Raw genomic sequence first — 26,511 nt, forward strand, 5'->3', positions numbered from 1 at the left:
ATGTGAATTTCAGGGTTACCTAGAGTCTTAAATTTCTTTGAGTAAATAGGAAATAGACTCTGGAAGTATCTATAATGAATACCTGTTATATGGCTGCCCAGTATCTATTTTTCTTCCTTCTTGGAGTAATAGCCTGAATTTCTTTTCAGTACCTACCCCGTCCCTCCATTCTCACCGTTGTGATTTGGAAAATGGGCCTCACCTGCCCCAGAGAAAGGCCCTGATTCATAGAGCCAATCTGAACGTGCCATCTCTGAATGTTTTGAAACGGGCACGATTACCTAAGTTGGTCCAATCAGTGACTCTTAGACACTTTCGCTGAATATATGATATAGATTCTCTGTTTCACAAAAAGGATTCATGTAATTCTTAGAGTTCCTCAAAGTCAGTTTAGGATTATGAAATGGGGGGTGGGCAGGAGGGAGGAGTTTGTCCAAAAACAGTCAACACCAGGGAAGTGACAGTTAAAAACTGAAAGAAACTAGGTTCTAAGTCACATTATGTGAGCTTCTAGTCTCACTCCTAGCAACATGTATCTCTGCAGTTTCAAAGGAAGTTAATCGGTTCGCTCTATGTAAGCCATTCTCAGTTGGGTTCTTCTATTAGTTGCTGTACTTGAAAGCTTCCTAGGTGACAGAATCTGTGATCTAGACCCTAAAGCCTATGTGTCACTTTTCCATCAGCTGTCAGGATGTTGGTGAACTCGTCTATGGAAACAGATGTCATTTTTATGAAAAGTGAGCATTTTGGGACCCTTATGTATGTTGTATAGGTTCTTTAAAACGTTCAGTTTTACAGAGAAACTTTTTTTATATAATAAAGATATTCAACTCACCATGAAAAGCATAAGAGACTTAGAAAAATAACTAAAACCTGCTAATAGTTGAAGGCCCAACTACACAAAAGTTGGATTTGAAGGTTGTCCCTTGTCTATTTTCTGACAGCAAATATTGCAGGATTGTTTGTTTATATTAATGTAAGTTTCAATATATGTTAATTATGAATAGAACAAGCCTAGAAAGTGGTAAAACCAATTCACACTCAACTTGTCAAAAGAAATAGTAATAAGCTTCTTCCCTTAAGTGAAGCTTGTTAACCTCTTCCCCACCCAGGTTCTAAAGTAATTCATAAGTAGACAAGAGGTATGTGGAACATGATGTATTATCTTTATTACTAATAACCCTCATTCTCTAATTTCAGCCTTATATCTGTGTAAAAGAGGGCTTCCTTACACTGAGCCCCATAATGATACAGACATACGCATCCAGCCACAGACAGCACTGGCCCCAGACTATTTTGCCGCCTGCCCTTGTAAGACTTATGGAGAAATGGGGCCCAATGCATGCTTTCTGTGAGCAGCTTATTCCCAAAGAGAGGGGAGAAAGTGCTACTCATGCTCACTTCTTTGTCCCAAACTCAAGCAAGTCATCACACCTCTACCAATCTAGGTCCAACCAGGAGACAGAACACGGTAAATTTAACCAGAATTGTTAAGCTATAATAGAGTGAAATAAATACAATTACCCCTCTGTATCCACGGGTTCTGCACCCCGGATTCAACCAACCATAAATTGAATTGCAGTAGATTGAATCCTCGGATGCAGAATCCTCCAATGTGGAGCCCCGGGGTACTGAGGGCAGACTGTACTACTCCATTTTATATAAGAGACTTCAGCAATCGCAGGGGACTGGCGGGGCAGGGGGAGCCTTAGGACCAATTCCTTGCTCATGCTGAGGGATGACTGCGTGTTGAGAACTCTTAACAGTACCCTAGGGCAGAGGGAGAGTACCCAAGGAAAGGCAAGCTTGGAGAGGATCCCCGTCTGGCATTCATACCTCTGATGGAATAAAATTTAAAGGCAGGACAAAAAAAATTAAACACAGAATTCTGTTTGGGCCTTCTCCCTCATGTCCAGTGTGCATCTGCATTACACATTAAGCAGAGCTCCTGAAATCTTCACGATCTAAAACAGAGAGAGATGATAAATATTTTAGCTACTCAAAACTTGAAAGAGATACTCGTTACATATCTTCTCGCTGTAGATCAGAGAGAGCGCGAAGGCGGAGCAGGTCTCGTTTTAGATCTGACAGAGGTTCTAGAACTAGATCATCCTATTCTTGGTCAGAACGGTCCCATTATGACAACTCTCATTATGATGGTCGTTACCATAGGAGTTCTCCTTATCGAAAGAGGGCATGCTAGTCTCAGCCATATACAGATAACAGGGCAACACAAAGTTCTGACTCGGATGGTTAGTATAAGAAGAGATACTCACGGCGCACCTCGTCTCCTCCTACCTCTTACAGAGACCTAAGGACGCCATCCTCCTATTCTAAATCTGATGGAGACTGTAAAACTGAGTCCTCTTACTTAGAGATGGAAGAAAGAGGAAAGGATTCTTCAAAATTAGAAGGAGAATCCAAAAGCACTTCAGAAAATGAAGCAATGAAAAGATGTTATTCTCCCACTAATGACCAGGGATTCCGACGCGGGTCATCATATTCCAAGCACGGTAAGAGTGCTTCCCGTTATAAATCTGCCCCTTCAAAACCTGCACCCAAGTCTGATAGATTTAAAAATTCTTTCTGTTGTACAGAATTGAATGAGGAAATCAAACAGTCTCATTCTTTTAATTTACAGACTCCTTGTTCTAAAGGTAGTGAATTAAGAGTGATTAGTGAAGTTCCTGAAAGAGAGAAGATTGGGTCTCCATCTCCACGATTAAATGATTCACCTACTTTTAAAAAGCCAGATGAATCACCTGTTTTTAAGTCTGAATTTATAGGACATGATAGCCACGATAGTACTAAGGAATTAGACTCTTTATGTAAAGTGAAGAATGATCAATTAAGAAGTTATTGTCCCACCGAATTTAATATAAATGGATCTCCTGGGGCAGAATCTGATTTGGCAACATTTTGCTCTTCTAAACGTGACACTGTTTTGATGTCTTCTGATGACAGTGTGACTGGATCAGAGGTATCCCCTTTGGTCAAAACGTGCATGCTTTCATCAAATGGATTTCAAAACATTAATAGATGTAAAGAAAAAGACATGGATGATACTCGCATGCAGCATAATAAGTTAGAAAGCCCATTTAGAGAAACAGAACCTCCAGTGTCGCCACACCAGGATCAACTCATATCTTTGCCAGTTATGACTACAGATTATTCCAAAACAATAGTTAAAGAACCAGTTGATGTGAGAGTTTCTTGCTGTAAAACCAAAGATTCAGATATATACTGTACTTCAAACAACAACCGCCCTTCTTTGTATCATTCCGGAGCTGAAAATACTGAGCCTTTAGTAACCAAGATTTCTTCAAATAGCTTTATGAATGTGCATTTGAAATCAAAAACAGTTATATGTGATAATGGAAGTCTGACAGATCAGCACTCAAAATTTGCATGTGGAGAATATAAGCAGAGTGTTGGTAGTACTAGTTCAGCTTCTGTTAATCATTTTGATGATTTATATCCACCTACAGGGAGCTCATGTATTGCTTCATCTCTTCAGAGCCTTCCAGCAGGGACAAGCGTAGACAGTTTAACTCTCTTGCAATGTGGAGAGAATACATCTCCAGTTTGGGATGCTGTGCTGAAGAGTAAAAGCTCAGAGTTTTTAAAGCATGCAGAGAAAGAAATAATAGAAGTAGCTGGTGGCCTTCCTGATTCAGGAAGAGGATTTGCTTCCTGGGAAAACAGGCATAATAATGGACTATCTGGGAAATGTGTGCAAAAGGCTCAAGAAGAAGGGAACTCCATACTGCCTGATAGAAGAGGAAGACCAGAAACCTCTTTAGGTGAAGAAGGTGGAAGAGGACATACACATACTTCTGATGACTCAGAAGTTGTATTTTCTTCTTGTGATTTGAATTTAATCATGGAGGACAGTAACGGTGTAACATATACCTTAAAATGTGACAGTAGTGGTCATGCCTCAGAGATTGTATCCACTGTCCATGAAGATTATTCTGGTTCTTCCAAAAGTTCAAGTGATGAAAGTGATTCGGAAGATACAGATTTTGATGATAGCAGTATCCCAAGAAACTGTCTTCAGTCTGTTGTGGTTGTGCCAAAGAATTCTACTTTGCCCATGGAAGAAACAAGTCCTTCTTCTTCTCGGAGCAGTCAAAGTTACAGACACTGTTCTGACCACTGGGGACGATGAGCGACTGGAGCCAAGGAGGCATTCATATGAGGAAAAATTTGAGAGTATAGCAAGTAAAGCCTGTCCTCAAACTGAGAAGTTCTTTCACAAAGCAACAGAGCAGGATTCAGAAATCTCTTACACAGCCCATCCAAAAACAGATAGATAATCACCTGTCTGAAATTGCTCATCCACAGAGATGGGGTTGATAGTACAAGTCATACAGACATAAAATCTGACCCTCTAGGTCATCCAAATTCTGAGGAAGCAGCGAAAGCCAAAATAACTTCTAGGCAGCAAGAAGAGCTACCAGTTTATTCTTCTGATGATTCTGAAGATGTCTCAAGTAAGTCTCGGCAACAGACCACTTTCCCTAACAGGCCAGACAGTAGACTGGGAAAAACAGAGTCAAATTTTTCTTCTTGTGAGATCTCCCGAGTGGATGGTTTCCATTCATCATTGGAAGAGCTCAGAAATCTAGGGTGGGACTTCTCTCAACAAAAAAAGCCTACTACCACGTATCAGCAACCTGACAGCAGCTATGGAGCCTGTGGTGGACACAAGTATCAGCAAAGTGCAGAACAGTATAGTGGGACACGTAATTCCTGGCAAGGCAATGGCTACTGGGATCCAACATCAGCAGGTAGACCGCCTGGAACTGGGGTTGTGTATGATCGAATTCAAGGGCAGGTATCAGGTTCCTTAACAGATGACCGTGAAGAGGAGGAGAATTGGGATCAACGTGGAGGATCTCACTTTTCAGGCCAGTCCAATAAATTTTTTCTGTCCCTTCAGAAGGACAAGGGGTCAGTGCAAGCACCTGAAATAAGCAGCAATTCCATTAAGGACTCTTTAGTTGTGAATGAGGAGAAAGACCTTTCAAAAAACTTAGAACAAAATGATAGGAAAGATAGAGGGCCTCTTAAAAAAAGGAGACAGGAATTGAAGAGTGATTCTGAAAGTGATGGTGAGCTTCAGGACAGAAAGAAAGTTAGAGTGGAGGTAGAGCAGGGAGAGACAGCAGTGCCTCTAGGCTCAGCATTGGTTGGGCCTTCGTGTGTCATGGAGGACTTCAGGGACCCAGGGCGGTGGAAGGAGTGTGCCAAACAAGGGAAGATGCCTTCTTACTTTGATCTGATTGAAGAAAATGTTTATTTAACAGAAAGAAAGAAGAATAAATCCCATCGGGATTTTAAGCGAATGCAGTGTGAGTGTACACCTCTTTCTAAAGATGAAAGAGCTCAAGGTGAAATAGCATGTGGGGAAGATTGTCTTAATCGTCTCCTCATGATTGAATGTTCGTCTCGTTGTCCAAATGGGGATTATTGTTCCAATAGACGGTTTCAAAGAAAACAGCATGCAGATGTGGAAGTCATACTCACAGAAAAGAAAGGCTGGGGCTTGAGAGCTGCTAAAGATCTTCCTTCGAACACCTTTGTCCTGGAATATTGTGGAGAGGTACTTGATGGTAAAGAGTTTAAGGCCCGGGTAAAGGAGTATGCACGAAACAGAAACAGCCACTACTATTTCATGGCCCTGAAGAATGATGAGATAATAGATGCCACTCAGAAAGGAAACTGCTCCCGTTTCATGAATCACAGCTGTGAACCAAACTGTGAGGCTCAGAAATGGACTGTGAATGGACAACTGAGAGTTGGGATTTTTACCACCAAACTGTCCTTCAGGCTCAGAGTTAACATTTGACTATCAGTTCCAAAGATATGGCAAGGAAGCACAGAGACGTTTCTGTGGGTCGGCTAATTGCCGGGGTTACCTGGGAGGAGAGAACAGAATCAGCCTCAGAGCAGCACGAGGGAAAATGAAGAAAGAACGATCTCGGAAGAAGGATTCGGTGGATGGAGAGCTAGAAGCTCTGATGGAGAATGGTGAGGGTCTCTCTGATAAAAACCAGGTGCTCAGCTTATCCTGGCTAACGGTTAGAATTGAAACTTTGGAACAGAAACTTACCTGTCTCAAGCTCATACAGAACACATATTCACAGTCTTGCCTGAAGTCCTTTCTGGAACGTCATGGGCTGCCTTTGTTGTGGATCTGGATGGCAGAACTACGTGATGGCCGGGAAAGTAACCAGAAGCTTCAGGAAGAGATTATAAAGACTTTGGAACATTTACCCATTCCTACTAAAAATACGTTGGAGGAAAGCAAAGTGCTTCCTATTATTCAACGTTGGTCTCAAACCAAGACTGCTGTCCCTCAGCTGAGCGAAGGAGATGGGTATTCTAGCGAGAATACATCACGTGCTCACACACCACTCAACACACCTGATCCTTCCACCAAGCTGAGCATAGAAGCTGACACAGACACCCCCAAGAAGCTAATGTTTCGCAGACTTAAAATTATAAGTGAAAATGGCATGGACAGTGCGATCTCTGATGCTACCAGCGAGCTAGAAGGCAAGGATGGCAAAGAGGACCTTGACCAGTTAGAAAACGTCCCTATAGAAGAAGAGGAACAACAGCTACGCACTCAACAGCTGCCTGAGTCTAAAGTTGATAGTGACATTGCTGTGGAGGCCATTAAGCTACCCACATCTGAACCAGAGGCTGACACTGAAATAGAGCCTAAAGAGAGCAATGGCACAAAACTAGACGAACCTATTGCTGAGGAAACACCATCCCAAGATGAAGAGGAGGGTGTGTCTGATGTGGAGAGTGAGAGGAGCCAGGAACAGCCACATAAAACAGTAGATATAAGTGATTTGGCCACCAAGCTCCTGGACAGTTGGAAAGACCTAAAGGAGGTATATCGAATTCCAAAGAAAAGGCAAACTGAAAAGGAGAGCACAGTAACCGAACGAGGAAGGGATGCTGTTGGCTTCAGAGATCAAACAGTTGCCCCAAAGACTCCTAACAGGTCAAGAGAGAGAGACCCAGACAAACAAACTCAAAATAAAGAGAAAAGGAAACGAAGGGGCTCCCTCTCACCACCACCTTCTGCCTATGAGCGGGGAACAAAAAGGCCAGGTGGCAGATATGATACACCAACTTCTAAAAAGAAAGTACGAATTCAAGATCGCAATCAACTTTCTACAGAGGAGCGTCGCAAGTTGTTTGAGCAGGAGGTAGCTCAGCGGGAGGCTCAAAAACAACAGCAGCAGATGCAGAACCTGCGAATGACGTCTGCACTGCCCTGTGGCTCTCTTGGCTACCATGTCCCTCATCACCCCTTTGCTGGCTACCCACCAGGTTACCCCATGCAGGCCTATGTGGATCCCAGCAATCTTAATGCTGGAAAGGTGCTCCTCCCCACACCCAGCATGGATCCTGTGTGTTCTCCTTCTCCTTATGATTATTCTCAGCCCTTGGTGGGACATTCTACAGAACCCCTTGCTGCCCCTCCACCTGTGCCCATGGTGCCACATGTGGCAGCCCCTGTGGACGTTTCCAGTTCACAGTATGTGGCCCAAAGTGATGGTGTGGTACACCAAGACTCCAGGGTCACCGTCCTGCCACTGCCAGCCCCAGGCCCAGTCCAGGGACAGAATTATGGTGTTTGGGATTCAAACCAACAGTCCGTGAGTGTACAGCAGCAGTACTCTCCTGCACAGTCTCAAGCAACCTTATATCATCAAGGACAGGCTGCTCCAACTGTCTATGGTGTGACATCACCCTATTCACAGACAACTCCACCAACTGTACAGAGTTATGCCAGCCAAGTCTTCAGTACATCCAGGGACAGCAGATTCTCACAGCTCACCCACGAGGAGTGGTGGTACAGCCAGCCACAGCCGTGACTACAATAGTTGCACCAGGACAGCCTCAGCCCTTCCAGCCACCTGAAATGGTTGTGACAAATAACCTCTTGGACTTACCACCCCCATCTCCTCCCAAACCAAAAACCATTGTCTTACCTCCCAACTGGAAGACAGCCCGAGACCCAGAAGGGAAGATTTACTACTCCCATGTGATCACAAGGCAGACTCAGTGGCATCCTCCTACTTGGGAAAGCCCAGGAGAGGATGCCAGCCTTGAGCATGAAGCTGAGATGGACCTGGGAACCCCAACATATGATGAAAATCCCATGAAGACCTCAAAAAAGCCTAAGACAGCAGAAGCAGACGCCTCCAGTGAACTGGCTAAGAAAAGCAAACAAGTATTCAGAAAAGAGATGTCCCAGTTCATCGTCCAGTGCCTGAACCCTTACTGGAAACCTGACTGCAAAGTGGGAAGAATTACCACAACTGAAGATTTCAAACACCTAGCTCGCAAGCTGACTCACGGCGTTATGAATAAGGAGCTGAAGTACTGTAAGAACCCCGAGGACCTGGAGTGCAATGAGAATGTGAGACACAAAACCAAGGAGTACATTAAGAAGCACATGCAGAAGTTTGGGGCTGTTTACACACCCAAACGGGACACTGAATTAGAGTGACCTTCAGGGCCAGGGTGGGAGGACGGGCAAGCTGGTAGGAGAGACTCTGGGAAGCAGAAATCCCGTGGGCCCTCTCTCCCCACCCCACTGTCAGGGCTATGCTACTGATGACACATCACCCTGGGGAATTCAAACCTGCAGAATGAGCTCACAAAAATGAGCTCCATCTACAACAAGCGGTCCCTGGTTGTGAGCTGTTGGTAGAGGCCATCTGAGGCAAGGGTTTAGGCCCTTGAGACCTTCCCTTCTGAGACCCCGGCCAGGCCTGACCCCACTCTCAAGGCTGGGCCTCCTCCTTGGCGGTGCTGTCAGCGCACAGACTCATGCGCATCCCCACCCACGACCCCTTACCCTGACGATCTCTATTATATTTTAATGTCTATGTGAATATATTGAAAATAATTTGTCTTTCCTGGTTTTTGGCTTTTGTTTTGCTTTTAAGTCTCTGCATTCTAGGATCACAGAAGACTTTGTAAGGATGGTTTAAGTTGTCCTGCAAGGTTTAATGTGTTATCATGTAAATATTCCAGAGCAGGCTGCCTTGTGGTTTCGGCCAGCCTTGTGCTATGTTGATAAGATTGATTTACTGCTTAAAATCACTTTACTTGGGCTTCCCTGGTGGTGCAGTGGTTGAGAGTCCACCTGCCAGTGCAGGGGACGCGGGTTCGTGCCCCAGTCCGGGAAGATCCCACATGCTGCGGAGCGGCTGGGCCTGTGAGCCATGGCCGCTAAGCCTGCGCGTCCGGAGCCTGTGCTCCGCAACGGGAGAGGCCACAACAGTGAGAGGCCCGTGTACCGCAAAAAAAAAAAAAAAAAAAAAAAAAAAAATCACTTTACTTTATCCAATTTTTACTGAACTTTTTATGTAAAAAATAGAATCAATTAAAGATAAAAAAGGATAAGTCTATGCCTTCAACTTCTAACAGGTGGAAGAGTTCTCAGTGCTTTCTGAGAATCTGCTTCCCACGTTATAATACTCAGTTTGGCTCCAACGGAATTCCCTTTTTCTTAACTTGATAGTTAATTGAATTTTGGAGAAGGTGCGGTTGCAGACAACCACTGGCTGGTGAGAAAGTTTGCTGGGTTGCCTGTGCCAGAACTGGTTTAGGGTCATCTGATAAACAGGAAACAATCACCTAGGACACAGGCAAGCCAAGGCATCTAAGCAGGTTGCTGAGACAGCTGGGAGGTTTCTGCAGGTGCCAAGCCAGAGCAGACATTGCCCACCTTGGAAAGGTCTCAGGAACAGCCCTGCAGGGGGCAGGAAAGTCAGGCCTGGTCATGCTTGGGAGTGTGCGTGGTGAGGGCTGTGGGCTGCTACAGCATGAAGCCAGAAGCACGCGGTGTGCCTCTTAAGACCGCAGCAAGGTGATCACCAAGGCTCCTGGGTTGGAGCTACAAGGTAGTCAAAGGACTGAGCACTCTGGGTGTGCAATTGGAGAATGAATTTGGAGCTGGGAAGCAATAAGTTCATAAGCAGCTCAGTCGACCCCTTTGACTTCTCAGCTTTCATATGCACCATTCTACACACATTTCAACGCCTGCCCAGCAAAGAAACTACATTTTAGCAAGAAACAGCTAACCCTCTGATAAGTGAAGTTCTTGCCCTTCCCCCAGGTAAAACACAAACCCCAACGGTCACTAAATCCATTGCTGCCTATATTAATTAGGCCTCAATTTCAGTCTTAGGTCCCACTAAAGACTACACTGTAAAGTTGACCTCCACCTAGTGTTATATAAAATTAAAATGGGAAGGAGAAGCTAGAATAAACACATACATATAGCAGAAAATATGCAAAGCTAGCAGCCCTGGTTTCTGTAGTTATTCACGAGGTCAGAGTTGACGTCTATAGCTTCCACCTTCACCCACTTATTCCCTGTTTTCCTTGCCCACAGCCAGAACCCACAGCTCCATCCAGATTCTTTACTGGTAGAATGATTCAATCCTTCCCTTCTGAATGGTCTGAATCCTCAATCGTCCTGCCTTTTTCCAGTTCCTGTAGCTTTCCATTGATCTTTACTGTTGGCATGGAAGTATTGAAGGGAACCTCAGAAAATCTCCTGGGTTCCAGAAAAAATCCTCCTTGCTTCCATTATAAAGGCAACCAATTTCCTGCGGTAACTGAGATCATAACACCAGTAGATTAACCTTTTTCACCTGTTGGTTCAGTGGTATAAGGAGTGTAAGATGGCCAGGGGGCAGTCTGTGGTAGGCAGAATTCTAAGATGGATCCCACAATTCCTGCCCCCTGGGGTAAACACCAGTGTAATTTCCTTTGAGCACTGTAGGGACCTGTAAATACCATTGGATATCACCTTCATGATTATACAACTATATGGCAAAAGGAATTTTGCAGATGAAATTAGGGTCCCTAATCAGCTGACTATAATTCAAAGGGAGATTACCCTGGGTGGGTCCAACCTATCTAATCAGGCAAGTCTTTTAAAAGCAAAAGTTCTATTCTCCAGGATAGATCACATGCTAGGCCACAAGACAAGTCGCAGTAAATTGAAGATTAAAATCGTATGTTGGGCTGCACCCCACAGGCCTGCAAGGCTTGTAGTTGCCAGCCTCAAGACTGAAGAAAGAGCCTAGAGACAGCAACAGAGACATCAGTGACTTATTGGACAAGGGATCTTACACACCTGAAGCAAGGTCCTGGAGCAACACCTCACGGGTTTGTGGCAGACAGCAAGCAGGATATGGCAGCAGTCTTTGCTACCCTGGGGAGGAGGAGGCTACCATTTATAGGGGGAATTAACGGTCAGGTTGGCTCATAAATCACCAGAGAGACCAGCAGCTGGGGCAGGAAGCAAGCACATAGGCAGTTACTAATTAAGCCCTATAATTAAGAAGATTGGATAGTCATGTGCGTGAAGCAGGTACTGGCTGAACAGGGGATACACAGAGCAAGAGGACAGTCATCTTGAATGGCATGGTCAAACACTCCACCCTCACATACCCTGTATGACCTCTATAATCTTGGCCCATACTTCTTCTGCTATATCCCCGAGGACAGGTAGGTAGAAGTACAACTGCAACCAAACACCACAAATGCGATACAGACAGTCCAACAGGTGGGCTTTGGAACCAGGAGCTTATCAAGTCAATTTTTCATGGACTCTCAGAGGTTGACAATGGCATTTCGCTGTACAGCCACCAATCAAACTCATTTCTCAGTGAGGCCACCATTGTCACCCAGTCCACAAACAGATTCCCTTCACTCAGAGTAGGGCAAGCTGCAAGATGTCTAACAGCACAATATAGGGAAGATCATGACCATTAAGCAAAATACAAGCAGTAACATCATTCTGAGGTAATGCCACCCCTGTCCACGCGTTTTGTCCTGGCCTGCAATACCATACCACCTGCCCACCCTCAGTCTCCACAGCCAGTGCCGAACACTGGAGAGGTGGTGTAACAGTACACAGGGTTAGTATAATGGTGCCTTTCTACAGTAGAGGCCTGGATTAATTACCTTAGTAATCTGAGGTGGGGCTGGGGAGAAGACAGGTGAAATCTGTACATCCCTTTCTGATCCTATTCCCCAATGGGACAGCAAACCCAAACCACTGAGGACTTACCTGCCAGTCCTCAGGGCTATTTATAATATGTTCCCCTGGGGATAGATCCTGTGAAGGGCAAAAATGAGTTGCTGTCCTGACTTGTAGTTGGCAACAGTCCTTTGGTAGTCAACAGTTGAACTCAAATGGTGTTGACTAGTTACCTCCAGGTTAACATGGCATCGGCACTGGGATAACTGCTCCTGGGATGTGTCCACGTGTTAAGAGTGAGTTTCCCACCTCAACTGTTGTTTAAGTAGTCTCTTCATAGCCCGGCAGCAGTGGGGTTGTAAGGCAGGTGGAAATGCCCCTGTACGTCCTTTGTATCGGCCCATTCCTGAACTTCATGGCCAATAAAGTAGATTCCTTGGTCACTATCAATGTCCATGGGGATCCTATATGTTGCATACAAATGAATAGTGGTTGTCTGCATGCTCAAAGGATCGGGTAGGTTTTTTGTAATGTCTTCCACCTGTTGTGATGTATCGTAGACTGCATATAGCTGTTGTTCCATCACACTCTATCATTGCTCTGCCCCCTTCCATAGTTGGGACCAGAAGCCCAAGGGCACTCTTATTATGTTGTTGTTGCCACAGATCTCAACAAAACACTCCCGGGTAACAGGCTATGCTAATTCACAAGTCTGTCTCTGAACTCATATCCCTAAAGCCTGTGTCTCTAATTGTTTAGGGGTGGTAGGTCAGGGGTATGCTTGTATTTTGTAGATAATCCAGGTCCTTGAGTTTTTGTCTCTATTCACCAGCCACCCCCGTGCAGTCAGATGAATGAGGAGCACTGGGCTCCTACTTTTAAACTGGGAAAAGACTGAGGTTAACAGGATATCATCAACATAATGGAAGAAAAAGACATCTCTCATGGTACACAGCTACCACAAGGCCCCACATGCTAGTAGATGGCCTCCTCCCGATCACCTCCACAACTTTCTGTTTCCCGTCCTTATGTCCTGACATCTCAGCTCCCAGGAGTTTTCTCACCCAGAGACAGCAACAGAGACATCAGGGATTTATTGGACAAGAGAAACTTACACATGAAGCAAGGTCCTGGAGCAACAGCTCACTGTGCGTGGCAGACAGCAGGCAGGACACGGCAGCAGTCTCCACCACTCCCGGGAGAAGGCGGCTACCATTTATAGGGTGAATTGATGCCAGATTAGCTCATCAATTACCAGGGAAACCAGCAGCTGAGGCAGGGGGCAAGGAGGTAGGCAGTTACTAATTAAGCCCTATAATTAAGAGGATTAGAGAGTCATGTGAGTAAAGCAGGGCCTGGTTGATGAGGGGAGGTACAGAGAGCAAGAGAACAGCCATCTTGAGGGCCTGACCATACATCATAGCAAGCATCTTTTCTGACCCAGTGCTATGAGACTAGAAATCAACTACAAGGAAAAAACTACCCAAAACACAAACACGTGGAAGCTAAACAATATGCTACTAAACAACCAATCGGCCATTGAAGACATCAAAGAGGAAATAAGAAAATACCTGGAGACAAATGAAAATGAAAACACAATCCAAAATCTATGGAATGCAGCAAAAGCTGTTCTAAGAGAGAATTTTATAGTGATACAAGTCTACCTCAGAAAGCAAGAAAAATATCAAATCAACAATCTAACCTTACATCTAAAGGAAAAAAACAATACCCAAAGTTAGTTAAGGAAAGATACCAAGATCAGAGCAGAAATAAATGAAATAGTGACTAAAGAAAAAAATAGAAAAGATCAATGAAATTAAGACCTGGTTCTTTGAAAAGATAAACAAAATCGATAAACCTTTAGCCAGACTCATCAAGAAAAAAAGAGAAGGCCCCCCAAAATAAAATGAAACAAAAAGGGGCAGTTACAACAAACACTACAGAAGTACAAAGGATCATAAGAGATTACAATGAACAACTATATGTCAATAAAGTGGACAAACTAGAAGAAGAGGACAAATTCCAATAAAGGTACAATCTCCTGACTGAATCAGGAAGAAGTAGAAAATATGAACAGATGAATGACCAGGAATGAAATTAAGTCTGTAGTAAAAAATCTCCCAACAAACAAAAAATCCCAGACCAGATGGCTTCACAGGTGAATCCTACCAAACATTTAAAGAAGAGTTAACATCTACCCTTCTCAAACTAGTTCAAAAGATTGCGGAGGAAGGAACTCTTCCGAACTTATTCTACGAGGCCAGCATCACCCTGATACCAAAACTAGACAAACAGAACACGAGAAAACAAAATTACGGCCAATATCACTGATGAACACAGATGCAAAAATCCTCAACAAAATATTAGCAAACTGAATTCAACAACACATTAAGAGGATCATACACCATGATCAAGTGGGATTTATTCCAGGGATGAAAGAGATTCAATATCTACCAACCCATCAGTGTGACACACCACATTAACAAACTGAAGAATAGAAATCATATGATCAGCTCAATAGATGAAGAAAAATCTTTTGACAAAATTCAACATCTATTCACGAAAAAAAAAAAGGCCACCTACTGAATGAAAGAAGATATTTACAAAGACAAATATTGCTTGGTTTCACTTATATGTGGAATCTAAAAAACAAAACAAATGAACAAGCACAACAAAACAGAAACAGAGTCATAGATTCAGAAAACAAACAGCTGGTTGACAACCAGAGATATCATGGCGATTATTTTGAAATGTATAGAAATATCGAATCACTATATTGTACAAAAGGAACTAACATAGCGTTGTAGGTCAATGAGGTTTCAAAAAGAAACAGACAAACTTATGGAAAAAGAGATCAGATTTGTGGTTACTAGAGGTGGGGACTGAGGGAAGGGGGAAGTGGATGAAAATAGTCAAAAGGTACAAACTTCCAGTTACAGAAATAAGTACTAGGGATGTAATGTACATGATAAATGTAATTGACACTGCTGTATGTTATCTGTGAAGGCTGTTAAGAAAGTAAGTTCTAAGATCTCATCAGAAGGAGAAAAATTTTTTTTCTATTTCTTTTATTTCGTATCTATATGAGATGATGGAGGTTCACTAAACTTACTGTGATCGCCATTTCAAGATGTACTTAAGCCCAATCATTATGCCATGCACCTTAAACTTATACAGTGCTGTATGTCAGTTATATCTCAAGGAAACTGGAAGGAAAAAAAAGTTTCATAAGATCCCATGCTGGCTAGGGTAGGGAGAACAGAAATTCTCCAACACTATTGGCAGGAGTGAAAATTGTCATAATAATTGAGGGTAAGTCAGTGATATATCAAAATTTGAAACATGCTTCCTCTTGGACCCAGGGATAATTTGCCCTACAAGCACTCTTGCAGAAATGCCCCAGGACATACTGTGTGTGCAAGGAAATTTCACTGCAGCATTGTTTGAAACAGCGGGAATAGAAAGCAATGTTAACAGTCAGTCAGTCACGAGGGTCTCGCTAAATAAATGATGACCTATTACCACAATGGAATGCTGTGCTGCTGTTTACGAGGATGAGGTAAACATACATTTGTCTACATGAAAAGACATTCTTGGGACTTCCCTGGTGATCCAGTGGTTAAGACTCTGTGATTCCACTGCAGAGAGGAACGGGTTCGATCCCTGGTCAGGGAGCTAAGATCCTGCATGCTGCACTAGTGGCCAAAAAAAAAACCCCCAAAACAAAAAAAATCCCACCAAAACAAGAACAACAACAAAAAAGATGTTCTTAATGTTAAATGAAAGATAAAAACATGTTTCAGAACACTAAAAAAGCAGAAGAGTTCTCTTGCTAGTCTGGAAGCAAAACAGCCAGGTTGAGATAGGAGGGGCCGCGTGGCAAGGCCCTGAGAACGACCTCCAGGTGCTGAGAGCCATCCCCAGCTGACAGCAAGAGAACAGGGACGTTAATCATGCAGCTGCAAGGCACCGAGTTCTGCTAACGACCACATGACCTGTGCAGAGGACCCTGAGCCCCAGGTGAGATTGCAGCCTCAGCCAGCACTTTGATTTCAGCACGGTGACACCCTGAGCAGAGGACTCAGCTCACCTGTGCCTAGATCCTTGACCCACAGAAACCAGGGGATAAAGACCTTTCTGTTATTTTAAACACATAGTCTCATCTTCCAATTCAGTGGAAACATTGTTGTATCCCCTGGCAGAAGCATTCCCTTATTAGATACTTAGATATCCAAACCAGCAGAGCTCAAAGTTGTCAGAACAGGAAGCAAAAATCTGCAAATGGGTTACAAGATGTAATAGTGAGAGAAGCCACTTGCACTTCTACCACTTGTATTCTGGCTATAGGAGCGAGAACACCATGTAATGCTTTCTGATCCAGAGCATATACTGCACCTGTAAGACAGAACCCCATCCTTTCAGGATGTTGTCTACCAACTGGTACCATCAATGAGTCCTCAGTAACCATTTCCCCTCTCATTTAGGCTAGTCACTCCCAGGTGATGGGGGATGTGGAAAGACGAGTTAATTCCATGGGACAAGCCCTATCGCTGCACTTCTTCGCTGTGACATGAAGTTTCTTGATCAGAAACAATGCTGTTTAGAGACTTACCTGGTGGTCCAGCAGTTAAGACTCTGTGATCCCAATGCAGGGGGGCCTGGGTTCAATCCCTGGTCAGGGACCTAGATCCTGCACATCGCAACTAAAGATCCCGCATGCGACAATGAAGATCCCACATGCTGCAACTAAGAACCAGCACAGCAAAAAAAAAAAAAAAAATTTTTATATATATATATATATATAAAAGAGACAATCCTGTTTAGAATGTAAGGTGGTGGATAAGGCATTCTTGTGAGTCCATGAATGGTAGTGCTAGCAGAAGCATTAAGGGCAGGGAAGACAAATCTGTATCCAGAATATAGGTCTATTTCCATGAGAACAGATCTCTGCCCCTCCATGATAGAAGGCAAGTGTAATCAGCCTGCCACTAGGTGACTGGCTTGTCCCCCTGGGAATGATGCCATATTAGAGACTCCAGGCTGGACTCTCCGTTGGCCCATTAGGCACTCAGCAGAAGCACTAGCCAGGCCAGCCTTAGTAAGGGAAATTACATGTTGTCGAATCCATACATAACCTCCATCCTTGCCACCTCAGCCTCTTTGTTTAGGGGTCTATTGAACTAGCGCTGCAGTGCTGGGGAAAGAAGCTGACTCACATCCATAGCGAGGTACTTTGTCCACCTCATCATTAAGAGCCTCTTGTGCAGTTGATGGCCTTTGGTGGGCATTCCATGGGACACAAATACCTTCACAGTCTGTGCCAATTCAAAGAAATCTGAACTAACGTTCTGGTCTCCACTCAATATGTCCTTAATCCCAGTCCCCATTTGTCACAGTTTTTACCCATCTTGGTTAACTTCTACCTGTCTTCAACATGATTTCATCTAGACCCCTCTCACCCACTTTTCCTTTCCAGGTTATTCTGAAGCAAATTCCAGACATCATATCACTTTATCTTGAATATTTCTGTATCTCTAAAATATAGGTGCTATTTTAAAATAACCACAATACTACCTCACACCAAACCCCCAAATCATTTTATATCAAATATCTATCAATGTTTAAACATCCTGAACTACCTCAAGCACCGAAATAAAGTCCAAACACAGAAAAGAGTTGATATCTATTAAACCTTTTAATCCATGTTTTCCTTTTTCTCTTTTGCTGCAGGATAATTGTTGAAGAAACCCAGCTGTCTTTCAAGTTTCCCATAGTCCTGATTTGCTGATTATAATCCTAATATGTCAAGTAACATATTCTTCTATCCGCTGTATTGCCTAAAATTTAACGGTTGTATCTGGAGGCTAAATCAGATCCAGGTCTCTTGTCTTTCTTTTTTTTCTTTTTTTTTTTTTTTAACATCTTTATTGGGGTACAATTGCTTTACAATGGTGTGTTAGTTTCTGCTTTATAACAAAGTGAATCAGTTATACATATACATATGTTCCCATATCTCTTCCCTTTCTTTTTTTTTTAAACATTTTTATTAGAGTATAATTGCTTAACAATGGTGTGTTAGTTTCTGCTTTATAACAAAGTGAATCAGTTATACATATACATATGTTCCCATATCTCTTCCCTCTTGCGTCTCCCTCCCTCCAACCCTCCCTATCCCACCCCTCTAGGTGAGGATCTGATCTCCCTGTGCTATGCGGCTGCTTCCCACTAGCTATCGACCTTACGTTTAGTAGTGTATATATGTCCATGCCTCTCTCTCGCTTTGTCACAGCTTACCCTTCCCCCTCCCCATATCCTCAAGTCCATTCTCTAGTAGCTCTGTGTCTTTATTCCTGTGTTACCCCTAGGTTCTTCATGACATTTTTTTTCGTAAATTCCATATATATGTGTTAGCATATGGTATTTGTCTTTCTCTTTCTGACTTACTTCACTCTGTATGACAGACTCTAGGTCTATCCACATCATTACAAATAGCTCAATTTCGTTTCTTTTTATGGCTGAGTAATATTCCATTGTATATATGTGCCACATCTTCTTTATCCATTCATCCCATGATGGACACTTAGGTTGTTTCCATCTCCTGGCTATTGTAAATAGAGCTGCAATGAACACTTTGGTACATGACTCCTTTGAATTATGGTTTTCTCAGGGTATATGCCCAGTAGTGGGATTGCTGGGTCATATGGTAGTTCTATTTGTAGTTTTTTAAGGAACCTCCATACTGTTCTCCATAGTGGCTGTACCAATTCACATTCCCACCAGCAGTGCAAGAGTGTTCCATTTTCTCCACACCCTCTCCAGCATTTATGGTTTCTAGATTTTTTGATGATCGCCATTCTGACTGGTGTGAGATGATATCTCATAGTTGTTTTGACTTGCATTTCTCTAATGATTAATGATGTTGAGCATTCTTTCATGTGTTTGTTGGCAGTCTCTATATTTTTTTTTGGAGAAATGTCTATTTAGGTTTTCTGGCCATTTTTGGATTGGGTTGTTTGTTTTTTTGTTACTGAGCTGCATGAGCTGCTTGTAAATTTTGGAGATTAATCCTTTGTCCGTTGCTTCATTTGCAAATATTTTCTCCCATTCTGACGGTTGTCTTTTCATCTTGTTTATGGTTTCCTTTGCTGTGCAAAAGCTTTGAAGTTTCATTAGGTCCCATTTGTTTATTTTTGTTTTTATTTCCATTACTCTAGGAGGTGGGTCAAAAAGGACCTTGCTGTGATTTATGTCATAGAGTGTTCTGCCTATGTTTTCCTCTAAGAGTTTGATAGTTTCTGACCTTACATTTAGGTCTTTAATCCATGTTGAGCTTATTTTTTTGTATGGTGTTAGGGACTGATCTAATCTCATACTTTTACCTGTACCCGTCCAGTTTTCCCAGCATCACTTATTGAAGAGGCTGTCCTTTCTCCACTGTATATTACTGCCTTCTATATCAAAGATAAGGTGACCATATAAGCCTGGGTCTATCTCTGGGCTTTCTATCCTGTTCCATTGATCTATCTTTCTGTTTTTCTACCAGTACCATACGGTCTTGATTACTGTACCTTTGTAGTATAGTCTGAAGTCAGGGAGCCTGATTACTCCAGCTCCATTTTTCATTCTCAAGATTGCTCTGGTTATTCAGGGTCTTTTGTGTTTCCATACAAATTGTGAAATTTTTTGTTCTAGTTCTGTGAAAAATGCCAGTGGTAGTTTGATAGGGATTGCATTGAATCTGTAGATTGCTTTGGGTAGTAGAGTCATTTTCACAATGTTGATTCCTCCAAAGTATGAACATAGTGTATCTCTCCATCTATTAGACCAATTAGAGAATGGACTTGAGGATATGGGGAGGGGAAAAGGTAAGCTGTGACAAAGTGAGAGAGTGCCATGCACATATATACAATACCAAACGTAAAATAGATAGCTAGTGGGAAAAAGCCGCATAGCACAGGGAGATCAACTCGGTGCTTTGTGACCACCTGGATGGGTGGGATAGGGAGGGGGGCAGGGAGGGAGACGCCAGAGGGAAGAGATATGGAAACATATGTATATGTATAACTGAATCACTTTGTTATAAAGCAGAAACTAATACAGCATTGTAAAGAAATTATACTCCCAATAAAGGTGTAAAAAAAAAAAAAACCAAGACCCATATATATGCTGTCTACAAGAGACCCACTTCAGACCTAGGGACACATACAGACTGAAAGTAAGGCGATGGAAAAAGATATTCCATGCAAATGGAAACCAAAAGAAAGCTGGAGTAGCAATTCTCTTATCAGACAAAATAGACTTTAAAATAAAGACTATTACAAGAGACAAAAAGGACACTACATAAGGATGAAGGGATTGATCCAAGAAGAAGATATAACAATTGTAAATATTTATGCACCCAACATAGGAGCACCTCAATACATAAGGCAAATACGAACAGCCATAAAAGGGGAAATCGACAGTAACCCTTTCATAGTAGGGGACTTTAACACCCCACTTTCACCAATGGACAGATCATCCAAAATGAAAATAAATGAGGAAACACAAGCTTTAAATGATACATTAAACAAGATGGACTTAATTGATATTTATAGGACATTCCATCCAAAAACAACAGGACACACATTTTTCTCAAGTGCTCATGGAACATTCTCCAGGATAGATCATATCTTGGGTCACAAATCAAGCCTTGGTAAATTTAAGAAAATTGAAATTGTATCAAGTATCTTTTCTGACCACAACGCTATGAGACTAGATATCAATTACAGGAAAAGATCTGTAAAAAATTCAAACACATGGAGGCTAAACTATACACTACTTAATAACGAAGCAATCACTGAAGAAATCAAAGAGAGGAAATCAAAAAATACCTAGAAACAAATGACAATGGAGACACGACGACCCAAAACCTATGGGATGCAGCAAAAGTAGTTCTAAGAGGGAAGTTTATAGCAATACAATTCTACCTTAAGAAACAGGAAACATCTCGAATAAACAACTTAACCTTGCACCTACAGCAATTAGAGAAAGAAGAACCAAAAACCCCAAAGTTAGTAGAAGGAAAGAAATCATAAGATCAGGTCAGAAATGAATGAAAAAGAAATGAAGGAAACAATAGCAAAGATCAATGAAACTAAAAGCTGGTTCTTTGAGAAGATAAACAAAATTGATAAACCATTAGCCAGACTCAGCAAGTAAAAAAAGAGAGAAGACTCAAATCAATAGAATTAGAAATGAAAAAGGAGAAGTAACAACTGACACTGCAGAAATACAAAAGGTCATGAGAGATTACTACAAGCAACACTATGCCAATAAAATGGACAACCTGGAAGAAATGTACAAATTCTTAGAAATGCACAACCTGCTAAGACTGAATCAGGAAGAAATAGAAAATACGAACAGACCAATCACAAGCACTGAAATTGAAACTGTGATTCAAAATCTTCCAACAAACAAAAGCCCAGGACCAGATGGCTTCACAGGCGAATTCTATCAAACATTTAGAGAAGCGCTAACGCCTATCCTTCTCAAACTCTTCCAAAAAGTAGCAGAGGGAGGAACACTCCCAAACTCATTCTACGAGGCCACCATCACCCTGATACCAAAACCAGACAAGGATGTCACAAAGAAAGAAAACTACACACCAATATCACTGATGAACATAGATGCAAAAATCCTCAACAAAATACTAGAAAACAGAATCCAACAGCACACTTAAAGGATCATACACCATGATCAAGTGGGGTTTATTCCAGGAATGCAAGGATTCTTCAACATACGCAAATCAATCAATGTGATATACCATATTAACACATTGAAGGGGAAAAACCATATGATCATCTCAATAGATGCAGAGAAAGCAATCGACAAAATTCAACACCATTTATGGTTAAAACCCTTCAGAAAGTAGGCATAGAGGGAACTTTCCTCAACATAATAAACGCCATATATGACAAACCCACAGACAACATCATCCTCAATGGTGAAAAACTGAAAGCATTTCCTCTAAGATCAGGAACAAGGCAAGGTTGCCCACACTCACCACTCTTATTCAGCATAGTTTTGGAAGTTTTACCCACAGCAATCAGAGAAGAAGACTAAGTAAAAGGAATCCAAATCAGAAAAGAAGAAGTAAAGCTGTAACTGCTTTCAGCTGACACGATACTATACATACAGAATGCTAAAAATGCTACCAGAAAACTACTAGAGCTAATCAATGAATTTGGTAAAGTATCAGGATACAAAATTAATGCACAGAAGTCTCTGGCATTCCTATACACTAATGATGAAAAATCTAAAAGTGAAATCAAGAAAACACTCCCATTTACCATTGCAACAAAACGAATAAAATATCTAGGAATAAACCTACCTAAGGAGACAAAAGACCTGTATGCAGAAAATTGTAAGACACTGATGAAAGAAATTAAAGATGATACAAATAGATGGAGAGATATGCCAAATAAACAAAATAAGAAATGAAAAAGGAGAAATATCAACTGATACCACGGAAGTACACAAAACCATAAAAGAATACTATGAACAATTATATGCCAACCAATTCAACAACCTAGAAGAAATGGACAACTTTCTAGAATCATAAAGTGCACCAAAACTGAATCAAGAAGAAATTATTTGAACAGACTGATCACTAGAAGTGAAATAGAATCTGTAATAAAACAGACAAACAAACAACAACAAAAGAAACAACTCCCTACAAAAAATGTCTAGGACCAGATGGCTTCAGAGGCAACTTCTACCAACATACAATGAAGAATTTTACTGATCCTTCTCAAACTCTTCCAAAAGTTTGAAGAGGAGGGAACACTCCCAAAGACGTTCTATGAAGCTGCCATCACCTTGATACCAAAACCAGATAAAGATACCACCAAAAAAGAAAATTATAGGCCAGTATCTTTGATTAATATAGATGCAAAAATTCTTAACAAAATACTAGCAAACCAAGTCCAACATCACACAAAAAACATCATACACCACAACCAATTGGGATTCTTCACAAGGATGGTTCAACGTATGCAAATCAATGTGATACACCATATCAACAAAAGAAAGGAAAAAACTCACATGATCATCTCGATAGATGCAGAAAAAGCATTTGACAAAATTCAACAGCGATTAATGATAAAAACTCTTACCAAAGTGGGTATAGAGGAAACACATCTCAACATAGTAAAAGCTATTTATGACAACCCACAGCCAATATAATACTCAACAGTGAAAAGCTGAAAGCCTTCCCACTAAAATCTGGCACAAGGCAAGGATGCCCACTCTCAATTTCTATTCAACATAGTCTTGGAAGTCCTAGCCTCAGCAATCAGGCAAGAAAAAGAAATAAAGTGTTTCCAAATTGGAAGGGAAGAGGTAAAATTGTCTCTATATGCAGATGACATGATACTGTACAGAAAATCCTAAAGACTGGCACACAAAAACTACTAGAACTGATAAATGAATTTAGCAAGGTAGCAGAATACAAGGTTAACATACAGAAATTGGTTGCGTTTCTTTACTCTAACAATGTAACAGCAGAAAGTAAAAAAAAAAAAAAAGTATTTTTTAATAAAACACTCCAAAAAAAAAATTAGGAATAAACCTGATCAAGACCATGAAAGACTTATATGCTGAGAACTACAAAACATTAACTAAAGAAACTAAAGATGATTTAAACAAATGGAAAGATATCCCATGCTCTTGGATTAGAAGAAATAAAATTGTTAAAATGACCATACTACCCAAAGCAATACACAGATTTAATGCAATCCCTATCAAAATACCCATGACATTTTTCACAGAACTAAAACAAATAATCCTAAAATTTATATGGAATCATAAAAGACCCAGAATTGCCAAAGCAATCCTGAGGAAAAAGAACAAAGCAGGAGGCATAGCGCTCCCAGACTTCAGACAATACTACAAAGCTACAGTAATCAAAGCAGTGTGATATTGGCACACAAAAAAAGACATATGGATCAATGCAACAGAACAGAGAGCCCAGAAATAAAACCACACAACTATGGTCAATTAATATTAGACAAAGGACTCAAGAATATAAAATGGGAAAAGACAGTCTGTTTTGCAAGTGGTGCTGGGGAAGTTGGACAGCTACATGTAAATCAGTGAAGAACATGCCTTCACACCATGCACAAAAATAAACTCAAAATGGCTAAAAGACTTAAATATAAGACAAGACACCATAAAGCTAGAAGAGATCATAAGGAAAACATTCTCTGACATAAGTCGTACCAACTGTTTCTTAGGTCAGTCTCCCAAGGCAATAGAAATAAAAGCAAAAATAAACAAATGAGGCCTAATCAAACTTACAAGCTCTTGCACAGCAAAGGAAAACATTTATAAAACTGAAAAGACCTACAGAATGGGAAAAGTATTTGTAAATGATGCAACAGACCAGGGCTTAATTTCTAAAATATACAAACATCTCATACAACTCAACAACAAAAAACCAAATAATCCAATAAAAAAAATGGGCAGAAGACTTAAATAGACATTTCTCCAAAGAAGACATACAGATGGCCAATAGGCACATGAAAAGATGCTCAACTAATTATTAAAGAAATGCAAATCAAAATTACAATGAAGGGGACTTCCTTGGTGGTCTAGTGGCTAAGACTCTGCACTCCCAATGCAGGGGGCCTGGGTTTGATCCCTGGTCAGGGAGCTAGATCCCACATGCCACAACTAAAAGATCCCATGTGCCACAACTGAGACCCAGTGCAGCCAAATAAATAAATTAAATAAATATTAAAAAAAAAAAACTAGGATGAGGTAACACCTCACACTGGTCAGAATGGCCATCATTAAAAAGTCTACAAATAACAAATGCTGGAGAGAGTGTGGAGAAAAGGGAACACTCTGACACATCCTTTATTGATAGCCCCTCAATATATGTGGGAATGTATATATGTGGGAATGTAAATTGATAGAGCCACTATGGAGAATAGTATGAAGTTTCCTTAAAAAACTAAAAAAAAAGCTACCATATGATCTAGCAATCCCACTCCTGGGCATATGCTCAGAGAAAATCATAATTTGAAAACATACATGCACCCCAATGTTCACTGCAGCACTGTTTACAATAGCCAAGACATGGAAGCAACCTAAATGTCCATTGACAGAGGAATGGAGAAAGTAGATGTGGTACATATACACAATGGAATACTACTCAGCCGTAAAAAAGAATGAAATAGTGCCATTTGCAGCAACATGGATGGACCTCGAGATTATCATACTAAGTGAAGTAAGTCAGACAAAGACAAATATTGTATGATTATCACTTATATGTGGAATCTAAAAAAAGATACAGATGAACTTATTTACAAGACAGAAACAGACTCACAGACTTAGAATACAAATTTTTGGTTACCAAAGGGGAAAGGTGGGGGGAAGGATAAATTAGGAATTTGGAATTAACATATTCACATTACTATATATAAAATACATAATCAACAAGGATCTACCATATAGCACAGGGAATTCTATGCAATACTCTGTAATAACCTATATGGGAAAAGAATCTGAAAAATAGATATATGTATAACTGAATCACTTTGCTTTACACCTGAAACTAATACAACATTGTAAATCAAATATACTCCAATATAAAATAAAAATTAAAAAAAAAATCTAACAGCAATTACTGCCAAGGTAAAAAAAGAAAGAAAGAAAGAAAAAAAAAAATCCTACAAAAAGTAGAGCCCAGACTGCTGCAATGAAGAACAAAATTCTATGAATGGATCAGAAGTTGTAATAGAGGTATAATTTATACTTCTTCACTTTCTTTTCCAAATGCACACATCTTAACTCTTGAAAAAATGTCACTATAGACTTTTTATTGATGTAGATCATTTATTCCAAGCCCTTCAGGTTGCCTCCCAGAAGGTACCAAAATTTGGGCATTTTGGAAATGTGTAAGACCAGTAGTAAATATATAAACGTGAGTTGATTGCCACAAGCGTTCTACAAGACAAGTTTCTAAATTTTATTAGGGTCTTCCCTGTATTTTTCTTTTATGCATATGTGACAGAGCCTATGAGACAGGCCTTTTCCTAGCAGCAAAGGAGTCTGGAGTGAGTTTATGGAATCCTCTTTGAGCATGCTCACCTGTTAATGTGAGAAGGGTTTCTCTAAAGATGTTGGCTGCAGAGAGAGAGAAAGAATTAGAGGGAGAGAGACAAGCAGAGAGACAGAAAGATCTATAACCTCTCATTTTACAGATGACAAAATGGAGACAAGGATGATCGTTGAAATTCAGGTTTTCTGCTCTGTTAGTGCTCTAGGATCACTGATATTATGATTACCCTTTTTGTTAGTTGCGTATTGGACAGTTCTCATAATATTTCTGTATGAATGTGAAAGCAAATGGATCTGGACTTCGTAAAATGGGCTAACGTTGACTAGTTTCTTTTTAAACATGTTTGCATTGAGAAAATGTATCCTCTAGA

The 26,511-nt window shown here is 41.1% G+C and overlaps 1 long non-coding RNA gene and 1 pseudogene across 1 annotated transcript in view; one reads left to right on the forward strand and one right to left on the reverse strand.

The window, feature by feature from the left end:
- Nucleotides 1-26,511, reverse strand: part of LOC132413208 (uncharacterized) — a 64,775-nt gene that overhangs the window by 25,836 nt on the left and 12,428 nt on the right. Inside the window, exon 5 of the long non-coding RNA XR_009516636.1 lies at nt 16,650-16,783. This is a non-coding gene — a long non-coding RNA (uncharacterized lncRNA). The remainder of the gene's footprint in view (nt 1-16,649; nt 16,784-26,511) is intronic.
- On the forward strand, nt 1,629-9,142 carry LOC132413203 (histone-lysine N-methyltransferase SETD2 pseudogene; annotated as a pseudogene).

Source organism: Delphinus delphis, chromosome 17 (assembly GCF_949987515.2).
Source record: "Delphinus delphis chromosome 17, mDelDel1.2, whole genome shotgun sequence".
In the NCBI taxonomy this organism is placed as follows: Eukaryota; Metazoa; Chordata; class Mammalia; order Artiodactyla; family Delphinidae; genus Delphinus; species Delphinus delphis.